Below are 13,690 nucleotides of genomic sequence, written 5' to 3'. Positions count from 1 at the left end.
ACATGCCGTGAGGTTGCATTAGATGGCAGCGTTTTGCATTATGATTCCTGTTTTGGAGAAGCATGTTTTTGTCTCCTTGCTGTGCGGCTCAGTGTGGCACCGCATAGTGAAGCCTGAGCCTTGTTAGCCGCACAGGCACCACACATTTAAGCAGTCTCCCAAAAGGAGAACTATCTCGACTATCATGTTCTTACTGTATTTTCTAATAATTAAGATATTTTAACTAGCACTGGCTTTGTTTCAATGCGGGCTTAGTACAGGTAATGCCATGCACAGAAAGTAGCATCAAAGTCCTTTCCAAGAGAAGTGTCCCCTTCTTACATTCCTACTATGGTTGCATAGAAGGCTTTTCATGCACATGTTGCACCTATTAATTACCCTTTGCTTTTTTGCACCCATTGAGGTTTGGTCATTATGTCAAGTACCCCATTGGTTTACTTCGGGAAAATAACTGCTGCCATGGCCAGGGCAAATGCGTAGTGACAACTGTGCACATTTCCATTCAGTATCGGCCGTAACGCGAATTTAAATATGGAAAGATGGATATTGAAATTTCATTGTATTGTTATGGTAAGATGCTTCTGTGTGTATTGAACCCAGTCACCACTCGCCCACCTATTGCATTGAACTGGAAGGTGCTCCATTTGTTCCCGGGATTTTAAAATCACTGGAGCAAATCTCAACTACATTTCTTGAGTAGTCCACTGACACTGCTTCTGGATTTCTTTCTGATTTGTAAATAATAATAATAGATGCTCGCAGCCACGGAACTGAAGCAGAGGATCAGTCGCCTTAAATGGTATTTGTCAAATTGTTCGTTTATATTTGATCGAATGGTACATTTGACTGAATTCGGCCAGTACCATTAGATCGATTATAAAACATACTGACAAGTGGAGCAAGGGTTTCAGGGGTGTCCCCCGCTCACCATGTTCGGTATTTTTGGCATTGGGGTGTTGCAGGGGTGTCCAACGCTTTCTCAATAAGGGAGGCGGGAGACCAAAAAGCAAAAAGTTGCAACTTTAGTCGAGAAAATGAGTAGGTTAAAATCATCAAGGTCACCTGGCCCTAATGGTGTGGCCGATATCGCATTGAAATGTAACCCCTGTTTCTGGGCGGGAGTACTAAAGATCCTTTATGATAAAGTTCTGCGCAAAGGGAGAATATCACGCTCATGTCAAACTGCTGCTCTTATTCCTGTTCACAAGAAAGACGACAAGAACGACCTGTGCAACTACAGGTTGCTGTCGCTGCTTGATTGCACTGGTAAGCTTTTTTGCAGGCCTAATCTTAGAAAAACTACATGAATGGGCAGAGAAGGAGCAGATCTTTAACTGGTTTCAAAGTGGTTTTCGGCGGGGTTACTCAACGATGCATAACTTAATTATTTTAGATTATTTGCGTACAGAGGCTAGCAAAAAGGGAAGTCCCCCGCTTAATGCGTTCTTTGTGGATATCAAAGCAGCATTTGACTTGGTCTGCAGCGATATCTTATGGTCCAAACTAGAGCTGCTTGGTTGCCCAAAAGGCCTTTTATACTATCTAAGGCTTTTTCATCAGAATAATACAGTTTCCCTTAAGCTTGATCTTCAAGGTAATATGACGGATGAAGTCGTTCAAAACAGAGGAGTAAAGCAGGGCTGTGTTACGGCTCCTACTTTATATAATCTGTTTACATATGACTTACCGGCAGCAATTAGAAAGGTACACAACTGTCCCCCGAAATAGGCGATAAGCACTGTCCAGTCCTTGCGTATGCGGATGACCTAGTGCTTTTAAATCATCCATTTAGCATTCTGGAGAGATCGGCCGAAGCATTATGGCTATAAGCAAACTGCAACGGACTAATAATAAAATTACAGAAAACTCAAGTGATGCTATTCACTAATAAAAAGGTAGCACGTACTAGTCTGAAGATACTGAACTTGGAAATTCTCTATACCCCAAAGTATAGATACTTGGGAATTGACATAGAAACTCTGGGTGACTATCTCCAATGTAAACAGAACAGAAAGATTAGGGCAGCCCAAATAACTTCGCTGGCATATCGCTGTACTATTACTCAGGCAGGTTTCACAATTTGGGCTGCACAACTCTTATACCAACAGGTCCTAGTTCCGATGATGATTTATGGCCCGGAAGCTCTCCTAAATATGGATTTAAATTGGTTACAGGTTGCGGAAGGCAAATATTAGAGAAAGATTTTAGGCCTCCCAACCTGCATACCGATGGCCATTATTAGGTTGGAATTAGGACTGACCTCGTTAAAATCTCTAGTGCTTAAAAAAAGGGCAGAATTATATTTATTGATGTTGAGCAGAACAGGCAACCCTCTTGTTGACACCTTGAGGGTGGAATCTTCTAAAGAAACTGGAATCTTTTTCCTCAAAGACAAGGTCGATATTTATTTGAAAGAAATTGGGTGGCATATTCCATCTGATGGGTTCACTCCTAAAACTAGGACTGCACTCTCTAAAAAAACGGATATGCATGTTTGGATAAGAATTTAGGCCCATTTGGAGAATTGAAAGTCCTATCAATTTACCAAGCTTGTTCTATACTCCTATAATGAGCCACAGTTTTATTTTAATCTCTGTCCAGCAGTCAGACTGAGGCGTTTTATAATGCTACTTAGGGTGAACTATTTGCCGGTTTTGGCCTGCACTGGTGTAATAGACCAGATACCTCAGTCTGAACGCTACTGCCGAATATGTAAGAACCAGTCAATTGTAGAAAATGGGAAACATGTGTTACATACCAGACCCAATATGGGAGATATGTACATAATCTTGACTCCATTGCAGAATTGGCTTTCTGGTGGAGCAGTGTTAATTCGCAGGATATGAGCCTCTTGATTGCAATGTACAATGTTTGGCTGGCAGTAGAGAGCGGCCTGGGAATTTACATCTGAAGCATTTGTGTGATGGCCATTCTTTTGGTCAACTCTTAATCCTCAAATTACGAATTATTGTGTTTACAAGGGAGAAGACTCATAATGAGAGAGATATATGGTTTTATGAAAATTTAAATATCTAAGTATGTTTTATCATTATATCATATTTTAGTTATAGTGTGCCCATTAATTGATTTTCATGATTTCATATTTTTACGTTTATGTGTCTCAATAGTCTAGGTAACAAGTGTTAATGTGTAATAGTTAAGTATTTGTTTATATATTAAAATAATGTTTATGTGTATTTCATTTTGATGTATAAAGTTTATTTATAAACTATATCACATTAAAGTAAAATAAATAAAAAACAAAAAAAGAAAAGGGGACCCTGCGGCTTCGGATCCGACCCACGCTAGAGGTACGGATATGACGCTGCAGGGATGCAGAGGACGTGTAGGTGAGCAAACAGGTAAGTGGGCGAAGGTTGGTGGGGCAACAGCATTTCCGTTTCATATTTATTGGGGTTGTTTGTTCATCTGATCATTGTTCTAATGCAAGCCGATGTATTGTGCACAGTTCACTACGAAAAATTATCAGATGAACAAACAACCCCAATCCAACTACAACAACCAATGGTATTTGACATGGCTATACACTGGTAATACACTGAAGAATAGCAGGCGTTTGTTTGTGTGGGACAGTGGTTATCAGGCAGTTCTGGATTGGCCTAATTTGTGGAATAATATGAGTTGTGTTGAGGATGTGGCTAATGATCTGGAGCCCCGCCAGAGTACTATCTGGTGATTGATTGCGCATGCTCAGATGTGGAAAGCAGGATCGGAGTTGGCATTCCACACAGGACGCGTCTGATCGTCCCATGTTCTACCTGCCATGCCCCATGCTGTATGGCGTGACTCAGGACAATGATGGCTTTTAGAACACCTTGACTTGACTCCTGTATTGTTATTCTCTACCGAAACATTTAACCTCGACAGAGGTCAATCTCAAAAGAATAATCAATTAGGTGAAAGATGTCCGACCTGCTAAAGGACTGGCCAATCCATCCTCCCATCCCCTGTCCTCACAGGGACATGCACACTTGAGCATCCATTCATGAAGAGAGTATGTATAGCCATACCATCATGAGATGGACATTTGCCTCTGGTGAAAGGGAGACGGTTCTCTCTGCTGAGTGGATGGGTGAGCAAGAACCCTGGCCATCGCTGACCCATATGCCAGTGAGCATGCTGTGCCAAATAATAGAACAATGACTACACCTGGCAATTAACAGGACTTGCGACCACCAACAGACATTGGCAATATACACAGCACAAGCACCAAGGAGAAATGCAAGACATTCAGCTGGTAAATACCAGAAGCCAAGGCACCCAAATATGGTTCCTGAGCGAACAGTTCAACGTAAGCCATAGAAAGGCCATCATGAAAATGTGACCATTGAAGCTACAACACATGTTGTGACACTCCTGCTTATCATTTTCACATAAGTGTAGTGGATGTCCCAGTCTTAGAGAAGGAGGCAGAGTGGGTTCCATGGATGCCCAGGTACAATGCAATCATTTGCAATGTCACTGGTTCTCCTGTAGAATGCAGTCATGTTTCTACTTGCAGAAACCGATTGATTTGTCTTGTTAATGAATATTGACTATTTACATAGGTACAGCTCCGAAAACATTTGTTTGAATGATATTTATTTGCACATTTTCTACACTGGGAACTGTAACACGCTATTCTGTGACGTACCTACCAAACTGCAGTTTGGTCTTTCCCAGGTGCCATTTGCCCCTACTGTTAGATAGGAACAGCAGCACCTGGGTGTACTATGGAAAGTTGCACATGTCATGGCGGGGGAGTGTAGCTCGTCCGCAGCCTCACTCCATGGAGCACACTGCGGTAGATGCCTTTTCTTATTATGTTAATGTTTAGAAGGTCCAGAAAAAAGGCGTGACCCTTTGAGAGGCCAAGACAACCTCCGAAGATGCAACCAAATAAGCATACACCTGCAGTCATACATGGCCTTGATCACGTGTTGCCAGCACTGGTATAGCCTATATCTGCGGGAAGAAGACGACCCAGGACAGGATCTGAACTATCTGCTGGGCCCATTCCAATGAGCCCCGTGCAGTGCTAGTGCCTGGATGGTGCCCTTGATTTGCTTAGTTGCCGAGAAGGGTACAACACACAAACAACATTGCCCTTGGCACTCAAGGGGTGGAGGTCAGCTCTGAATGATTAGACCCCTCCAGATACCTCCACCACAGGCTGCCCCATAACTTGCTTGACTCCAATTTCATATACATGCAAGGCAGCTATTTTGTTCTCAGCCACCTCTTGGAATGAGAAGTCTTGTTTTTACCTTGGCCAGTTAAACTGCTTTTCTCTGAGGACAAATCTTATTGCGAATGTCGTGTCCAGTGGTGGACTGGCCAACAGGGAACTCTGGAGAGTTCCCGCTTGCTCTCTGCACCATGGACCACTTTTGTGTAGGCACCCTGGTTTTGCCCTCCTCTTACCCTCTTTACCATCCACACTGCCTCCTACCTTCCATCTCTCCTCTTCCCCCACATTCATTTGAATTAAAGAATTTGTTATAAAGCTTCCAGTATTTTAGTCCTCACTCCTTGACATGTCAGTTTTTTTATTTATTTAAATGTTACTATATTGTAATCATTATGCAGCAGAAGGAATGGGTTTTAAAATGTAACATTTGGACCCATTTCTCCACATTTTATAGGGGGAGAACAACTCAAGCCATACTTGGGCAGTTGGGTTAGGGGTCTCGTTTGCTACATATGTTTTCACAATGTAATATGGGCCCACTTTGAAAAACATTTCCAGGGCCACTTTTGGTTCCCGGTCCATCACTGGCAGTGTCACCCCTAAAGAAATCGGCTCCCATGCGTGTCTGCCATCGCCAGTGGGCGAGGCTGGCAAGCAGGCGCGGTTCACTCTTCCACACGTGACAGATCCCCAGGGCAGGTGCCTTCCTTATGCAGCCACTTGCTAGAATTCCAGATTGGGGCAGGAGAAGCTTTGTGCAGTTTTGGACTCGTTCCATATTTTTTTCTTTCGTGAAAGCTTGGAACTGGTGTGAGGAGGAAGATGTCATAAACAGGTGGAATAATAAGCGACTAATTAAATCATGGGGTATCAGCTAATTCGCACTTCTTATGCTGCAGCAGCTGTAATGAACACCCCAAGGGACCCCAGAAGGACGCCCTCCCAACACGCGACGGGCATCTTGCTGACATCGTGATGCTACGCCGGGTTGGAATAGCTCTTCTCTTCTGGCTCCCGCGGCCACACATAAGTATCTGTCATTTCCATTCTGCGGCTTCACGCTCTGATCGCCGCACGCCCTGCGACGGTGGGGGCTCCAGGTGGAGCATGTTCCCCACCTCAATGACCACCTTCGCTTGTTTAAAAAGACCATTGCAACGTGTCATTTCTGGAAGGAACAAGAATATGTTTCCTAAAACCTTAAGCGTACCAGCCCTTGATAGGCCATCACGTAGCTTTAGGCTGGCAATTGGTGGCAGACTTAATTACAGAGTAAATACATTGTTAACAGCAAAGGTGCTGATGGGGATGCCTGCAACTGTACGTGGGCACCTGTGCATTTTGCCAAAGGTTCAGATCATATATTGAAGAATCCCTTAACAAGTTTCAAGTCACTACAAGAAGCAAACTCAAGGCGCCGAAGCATGACTTTGATAGGAACAATTGTAGATACAGCAGGTGTGCATGCGTTTAGATGCTTGAAACTGAGGAAAACTATTTGGCCGAATTGCATCTTCGAGTTCCTGTGCTATATGGAGCTCAACAGGAACACTTCATGCCACGAACTGCCTTATTTGACCCCTTGCCTTTGACAGGCAGTCCCCTTCTCAACCTCTCACATCCATCACATGTCCCAACTATTGCCATCCTCCTTTCCACTGTACCTTACAGTATTTATTTTATTTTAGATATTTACTGAGCACACACTTGGCTTCCAGAATTTCTAAAGACCAGGAGATCGGAGTTTAATAGGATTAGAAGTTAAGGGGCAAAGTTGCTGCACAGTTCTGTTAAACAAGAGGAACAGTAATGAGGTGTGAGGTGGAGATAGCTAGGGGTGGCATTGATGGGTGCTCGCCTGGGCTTTTTTGAAATTTTAAAAGAAATAGAATGATGGTAGATCATATGGTGCATATGGTGGCAGCAATTACCATAATTCACATATTACTGGAATATACTCCAAACAGGCCCATATAGGGCCTGGCTGCAGAGGCTAACACAAAGGGGACAGGAATCCCTAACAACCTTTCATATGCATTGTGTCAACCTGAAGCCAGCTCCCATCTCTCAGTATCAAGGGAAGTGATCTTTCATGTCTGGGACTATGTGTTTACAGTAGGCAACCCCCACAGGAGGACCCCATTCAGAAGATAGGAGTATGTGATTTGATGGGGGCATGCAGTCAATTCTCACCACAGAGAGCTCAATTAACCAGAGAGACCCATTAGTCCACAACAGACAGGAAGATGGTGGGACTTAGTATTATATGTTTTCACCCCTTTACCTTTTCCATTGCAAAGCGCTCTGGTTATGACCTCATGCATACAGGAGATTGTTGGTGGGGACCCAGGATTGGTTAATTGAGGTAGGATTAGCCTACACTAATCATTGTGGCCAATTTGGCTTTAAAAGACAGCAGAGTTCCTCCTTTGGCAGATTATCTGAAGACTTTGCAAGGAATAACTCAAAGAACTCATTTGGGCTCTGGCTGAAGGTAAAGTCTACCTTGCAGCTTCAGACAGTGAAGGGAGGCCAGGATTTCCAAAGAGAGAAGCAAGATTCTTCCCCTAAACATCTTCCAGGGAACAGAGGGAGATACGAAATCCAGAGAACCCTCCAGCAGCACCAGTGAAGGTTCCCAGACAGCACATAGCATGCCCTGCTTGGCTCTGCAAGCAAGCTTTCTAGGTGGGAAGTGCCAGGGAATCTCTGAACCAAACCAAGGACAAGGTTATTGCCGGCAACACTCTCCTCAGCTTTGGCCTGCCCACCTTAAAGGTTGACACAAGCCCAGTGAAGAAGCTAGGAGTAGTGCATCGACACACAGGAAACAGCATCCGCCTTATAGGACATATTTGAGAAAGTCGAGCCGCTCTAGCTGCAACCGACTGCATCACTGTTGTCAAGCCATAATCACAAACGTCATTGGAGACACCCCAACTGTACTTCAGCCCCACCATCTGGCACTGAAACAAAGATTCTTGACCCTGAGCCACCAGTCCAGCCTCACTCGACAAACTAGCTGCCGCCTGATACCCACAGCTGTCTCCCATCTTGAACTCTGTCACAGGATCTGCAAAACATCCTGAAACCTACTCAACCTTGCCAAGCAACAAGAACCTCTACAAGCACAAGGTACATTGTGGTTCTGTCCCTGTGGTCCTTCTCCCAAGGCCCCTAGTGACATTTTACGACCCATTGCTCTTTTTGTGTTGAAACCAAGTATCTTTGAACTATTGCGATTAATTACTTTACCAACTAAGCTCCTGTAGGTATCCAGAGTGAATCCCCTTTCCTTCTAGAAACTGCCTGTCCTCTGCATTCCTTCACATAGGGGATTGTACTGTGTAGTGTGCTAGGACTGTCTGTTGAATGATAATAAAGTAGATATTTGTATACAACCTTGACTGGACAGTCCCTTTTATCGTTGGGTAATAATTGTATTTTTGCTGTGTTGTAACTAACCAGTGATCCACGTCCTTGCAGAGATAAGCCTGTGATTCTGTCCACGTTACCAAAATTGGACAAGGAGGTTTATAATTCACTTGTATTCCAATCAAGGGAAAGATAAGGACAAGAATATTACCTTCGCAGTCCCAAGGGACAAGGGGAGACGTGATGATGAAAGAAGAGATCAGGCACAGACAAGTGCATCTCTGGACAAGGAGAGAGAAGGGAAGAGATGGAAGGTAAGCGAAGACAGAACTTATGAGACAGCATTCGCGAAAGACAAATGGATGGGAGGACACATTTTATTGAAATTTGATGGCAAAGGCAACAATGGCGTGAGGGAAAAGGAGAGGTTAGATGAGACACAGAGAAAGGAGAAAGAGACAAGGTTAAGAGACAAGAGGATAAGGAAGAAAGATAGACAAAGGCGAGAACAGCTATATCGCGAAGAGCAAGAAAAACAGCTCGATCGCATCCCAAGAGCAGCCAACAATCAAGACAGACAGATACAGCAAAGGTTACGAGAGCAAAGAAAAGAATAAGGAGACGAAGAGATGAGGAAGTTCGAAGGGCAGATGAACATAGAAATTAAAAGAGAAAGGAAGAAGATAGGATCAGAGAAGAGGCGAGGAAACACAAAGAATTTGATGACGAAATAGAACGTAAGCGGAAACAAAGAGCACGTGATCTTCAATATCTGGGGACAGAAGTTAAAAAACCCGCTCCAGTCGTGGACTGGGAAGAAACTGAAGAATTCTTCCCTGCATACGATTCAGTACCAGGCACATCTAGGGCAAATATTGATGATGACTTCGACACCAGAAGCATCGGAGAGACGATCGATAGAATATACGATGAAATGGGGCTAGAACACATACCCCAAGAGGAGGGGGAAGACGAGCGCCTAGAGAGCACCCAGCTCTACGACACTGAGGATATCACCCGAAGTAGTGGGAATAAGGAACTATCCCTGGACAGATTAGAAATCAGTAGGAACAATGAAGATTCAAGAAGTTGCTTGAATTGGGGACATACAATGTCCGACTCTGAGAGGGAAGAGAGCAAAAAAAAACAAAGAAGGGAGGTGAAGTGAAAGACGACTCCAGAGGGAGAAGGAAATAAGATGGTCAGACACTAATGAGTCTGCACCAAGAGCATCAGAATCAGCCACACAGTCACACTGGCATGGAGAAGCATCTCACGGTCAGACGGGGGTGTCTTCACCGCCCTATGTGGACAGACTAAGTGCATTGCCAGGTAGATGGCGATGCGGGAATATTACACCTGCTTTGGATAGAAGAACTATGAGGGAAGATTGAGAGGGCTACACATTCCAATTTCTGTTACTCGAGAAAGGGGGAATAAGACTGCAATATATTCCATGGCCACACATGGATCGAGAACATTTAAAAAACAAGCTTCGAATGCTGACATCGGGAGCCAGAAAATGGATATATGAGTTAGAAAAAATTACAGGAGGAAACACGGTAGCTAGAGGTGACATCAAAGGCCTCCTGATCGCCATACTTGGTGAGAGAGCAGACGATGTGTGGGCACGAGCAGGCTACCCTGGTGTAACCACCATTAATACCTTGCATGACGGAGCTCCATTTAACAATTGTAGAGCCACAGTATGGAAAGCGCTACACGTACTATACCCAGATACTTCAGATACGGGAGCTATAATGACGCGAAAGATGAAGGAGTTCGAAGATCTGTTAATTTATATACAGAATTTCCAAGACTTATGGGTGCTCGAAATGCATGAATCTTGGACGAAATCTATACCAAGGGCTGCCAGAGCCGGTGCAGAAACAATTCATGAAACTGGTGGGAATCAAAGCCAAACCTTGGGCTGACATACAGTTGACCATCGCACATTACTGTAGACTGTCGCAAGAAAAGAATCGCAAAAAGGAAGCGACTCATAAGGGTGAGGAAGTGAAATTGATACAAAAGAAATTGTTGACATATGCTCTTGAGGGAGCCACGATAACTAGCACAGGTGAAACAGGCATGCAGCAGGTGGCTAATCCACAGCAAAATAATCAGGGCAATACAGGATGTTATCCCAGGGGAAGAGGATTTAGGGGAAGAAGATGGCAGAGCAATCAGGGAGGTTTCCAAAATAATCAAGGAGGTTTTCAGAATATGCAAAATGGTAACCAAGATATGTCAAATGGGCAAATGATCCGACCACCACCAGTTTGTTGGCTGTGTGGATTGACAGGGCATGTGGTGCGCATATGCAGAAACCAAGGCATGATGCAGAATGGCCAAGGAACAAGCGCAGGCATGGCAAATGCACCTGCAGTTTTACAGCAGGGGGTGTACAGAATCACACGGTGCAACAACAAGCACAAGGAGCGCAGCAAGGTGTGCAAACGCATAACATGGGGAATTTTGCACAAGGACAATCCCTACAGGCACCGCTGCAACTATCATACACCATGAACCCTGAAATGGGAAGTAACAATGGGAATGGGGGAAATGCACCAGCACACAGTGGGCCAAATTTGTATATAAACTAGGACAGCTCGCTGGGAACCCTGATGTGTTCTATCCTATCAGTGACACCAGACCCTCACAGGGAACCCTGGGTGGATGTCGTTATAGGGGATAGTGAATATTCCTTCCTAATTGACACGGGTGCAACAAGCTTGTGTATACATGAAGGCAAGTTTTCCTTGTCCGGCGAGGCCATAGATACTCAGAGTTTCACAGGAGCTACCACTCATGTTCCCTTCACAAATGCACTACCGGTCTCCATAGGAGAGTGCAAAATGAATGTACTGTTATTATATTCCCGGCAGACCCCAGTCAATATTTTGGGTCAAGATTTAATGACAAAGTTGAACATGACAATCTCGTTCATGAAGGAGGGCATAATATGTTCCACTCCAGGATTGCACTACTCAAATATATGCAAAATAATTAGAGCATACTCAGGGCAAGTAGACATGAAAGCGATACCATTAGAGCCAGAAATCGTCGCATATGGCATGCGTGTGCTTATGGCAGAATTGCCAGGCCTTGCAAACAGGATCATGAGAACCCCTGATGAGTTCTTATTTAGACCCAGAATACCCATGCACGAGGAGGAGGGACAAGTATTTCCCTTGATGATACACCCAGCTGCAGTACGAGGGAAAGTAGCCTTGAGTGATGGTTACGATGACGAGGGCAGACAAAGGTGCACGATAATTGCCATTGAAGAAGGATATCAAGTGACTGACATCACCGATGATGATCTGTTTCAAGAACAAGCAGAGAAGGGAGAGACTTACAGGGTAATTCATAGAATTTCGCACAAAAGTGGCACACGCGGCTGGCGCACAGTGTCCCGATGCGATACACTGCGCCAGCCGCGTGCGATAAAATCCATTTCATCGCACAGCGTATTCATGGATTTTAGCCTCAAAACCAGCCGTGGCGCAGAGTGGTGCAGCGACCCTGCAGCAGCACAGATACGCCCCAAGAACGCCCTCGCGCAAGGAAAAGCCATCAAAATCCCCAATTCATCGAAAATGTCTGCGCTAACCCTGGACCAGTTCACAGGGCTGCCAAACAGCAAACGCCAAGCGGGGAACGTGTATTTCGGGGTGCGTGGGAAGTTTCACATGCAAATTCAGCAGGGTACGTGTATTTCAGGGGTGCGCGGGAAGTTTCACACGCGATTCCATCAGGGTACGTGTATTTCAGGGGTGCGCGGGAATTTCCACACGCGATTGTCCTGGGTACGTGTATTCCTGGGGTGTGCGGGAAGTTTCACACGCGAATTCAGCAGGGCACGTGTATTTCAGGGGTGCGCGGGAAGTTCCACACGCGAATGTCCTGTGTACGTGTGTTTCGGGGTGCGCGGGAAGTTTCACACGTGAATTCAGCAGGGTACGTGTATTTCAGGGGTGTGCGGGAAGTTTCACACGCGATTCCATCAGGGTACGTGTATTTCCGGGGTGCACGGGAAGTCCACATGCAATTGTCCTGGGTACGTGTATTCCTGGGGTGTGCGGGAAGTTTCACACGCCAATTCAGCAGGGCACGTGTATTTCAGGGGTGCGCGGAAGTTTCACACGCGATTCCATCAGGACACGTGTATTTCAGGGGTGCGCGGGAAGTTCCACAAGCGAATGTCATGTGTACGTGTATTTCGGGGTGCGCGGGACGTTTCACATGCGAATTCAGAAGGGTACGTGTATTTCAGGGGTGCGCAGGAAGTTTCACACGCGATTCCATCAGGTTACGTGTATTTCAGGGGTGCGCGGGAAGTTCCACACGCGATTGTCCTGGGTACATGTATTCCTGGGGTGTGCGGGAAGTTTCACACGCAAATTCAGCAGGGTACGTGTATTTCAGGGGTGCGTGGGAAGTTTCACACGCGATTCCATCAGGGTACGTGTATTTCAGGGGTGCGCGGGAAGTTCCACACGCGATTGTCCTGGGTACATGTATTCCTGGGGTGTGCGGGAAGTTTCACACGCAAATTCAGCAGGGTACGTGTATTTCAGGGGTGCGTGGGAAGTTCCACACGCGAATGTCCTGTGTACGTGTATTTCGGGGTGCGCGGGAGCTTTCACATGCGAATTCAGCAGGGTACGTGTATTTCAGGGGTGCGTGGTAAGTTTCACACGCGATTCCATCAGGGTACGTGTATTTCAGGGGTGCGTGGGAAGTTCCACACGCGATTGTCCTGGGTACGTGTATTCCTGGGTTGTGCGGGAAGTTTCACACGCGAATTCAGCAGGGTACGTGTATTTCAGGGGTGCGTGGGAAGTTCCACACGCGAATGTCCTTGGTATGTGTATTCCTGGGGTGTGCGGGAAGTTTCACACACAAATTCAGCAGGGTACATGTATTTCAGGGGTGCGCAGGAATTTCCACACGCGATTGTCCTGGGTACGTGTATTCCTGGGGTGTGCGGGAAGTTTCACACGCGAATTCAGCAGGGCACGTGTATTTCAGGGGTGCGCGGGAAGTTCCACATGCGAATGTCCTGTGTACGTGTATTTCGGGGTGTGCGGGAAGTTTCACACGTGAATTCAGCAGGGT

This window comes from Ambystoma mexicanum, chromosome 3q (assembly GCF_040938575.1).
Source record: "Ambystoma mexicanum isolate Mex_15411 chromosome 3q, UKY_AmexF1_1, whole genome shotgun sequence".
In the NCBI taxonomy this organism is placed as follows: domain Eukaryota; kingdom Metazoa; phylum Chordata; class Amphibia; order Caudata; family Ambystomatidae; genus Ambystoma; species Ambystoma mexicanum.
The sequence above is the reverse complement of the archived record's forward strand: the minus strand, read 5'-3'. Positions refer to the sequence as shown.